A 1,348-nucleotide genomic window follows, 5' to 3' on the forward strand; every position below is an offset into this window, starting at 1 on the left:
ACTAAGGAGTGAGGCAAGAGAAAAACGTGTAGTAGGTGGTGAAGAAGAGGAGGAACACTTTGAGGAATACTTTGAACTAAACATGGAAGAAAACATGGAAAACCATAATGAAGAAGAGGCTCACAACCATGGCGGAAGAGGTCGAGCAAATCATGCTGGGGAGGATAGAAGAGTTTTAGGCTCTTACATCAATCCAAACCCAGGAAACTGTGGAAGTAGCATTCAAAAGCCAACCATCCATGCCAACAATTTTGAACTGAAGCCACAGCTCATCACCCTTGTGCAGAACAACTGTTCATTCAGAGGAAGTGTCCAAGAGGACCCAAATCAACATTTAACCACCTTCCTGAGAATATGTGACACAGTGAAGTCTAATGGTGTTCATCCTGACGCCTATAGACTGCTCTTATTTCCATTCTCACTCAGGGATAAGGCAGCCAAGTGGCTGGAATCTTTCCCAAGGGAAAGCTTGACAACTTGGGAAGACGTGGTGAATAAATTCTTAGCAAGATTTTACCCTCCTCAACGAATCAATAGGCTGAGAGCTGAGGTCCAAACTTTCAGGCAACAAGATGGTGAGACTCTATATGAAGCATGGGAGAGGTTTAAAGACTTAACAAGGAGGTGCCCACCAGATATGTTCAATGAATGGGTGCAGCTGCACATTTTCTATGAAGGGCTGTCTTATGAGTCAAAGAAGGCCGTAGACCATTCATCCGGAGGAGCTTTGAACAAGAAGAAGACTATTGAGGAAGCCATCGATGTCATTGAAATAGTAGCCGAGAACGAATACTTCTATGCTTCCGAAAGAGGGAACACAAGAGGAGTGATGGAGCTAAACAATGTAGATGCTCTGCTGGCCCAAAACAAGCTCATTACCCAGCAGCTGGCTGACCTCACCAAGAAGATAGAGAGGAACCAAGTAGCAGCAATCTCCACTTCATCAACAACCCAAGAAAAAGTGAATGAAGAAGCAGAGGGTAGCCAGGAGCAAGCCAACTACATTGGGAATTCACCAAGGCAAAATCATGATCCATACTCCAAGAACTACAACCCTAGATGGAGGAATCACCCAAACTTTAGGTGGGGAAATCAACAAGACCAAAGCCTTGATCAAAGACGCCCAAATCCAAACAATTTCACATCTAGACCATATCAACATCCCAATAACAACACCTCTTCACATTCATATCAAGGCCAGAACAACCCTCCTCAATCTGACCTGTCATCATTTGATGAAAGAATCTCAAGGATTGAAAATCTACTTGAAGGCATATGCAAGGATATCCAGGACAGTAAAGCATTCAGAGAGGAAGTGCAGTCAAATATGCAAAATCAGGATGCTGCC

General features: G+C 43.8%; 1 non-coding gene across 1 annotated transcript; it reads right to left on the reverse strand.

Annotated features, from left to right (window-relative positions):
• Nucleotides 1–535: 535 nt before the first annotated feature.
• On the reverse strand, nucleotides 536–642 carry LOC112760774 (small nucleolar RNA R71). The gene has a single exon (XR_003181197.1). It is a non-coding gene; the product is annotated as a small nucleolar RNA R71 (small nucleolar RNA).
• Between the last annotated feature and the right edge of the window lie 706 nt (nucleotides 643–1,348).

This window comes from Arachis hypogaea, chromosome 16 (assembly GCF_003086295.3).
Source record: "Arachis hypogaea cultivar Tifrunner chromosome 16, arahy.Tifrunner.gnm2.J5K5, whole genome shotgun sequence".
Lineage (NCBI taxonomy): Eukaryota > Viridiplantae > Streptophyta > Magnoliopsida > Fabales > Fabaceae > Arachis > Arachis hypogaea.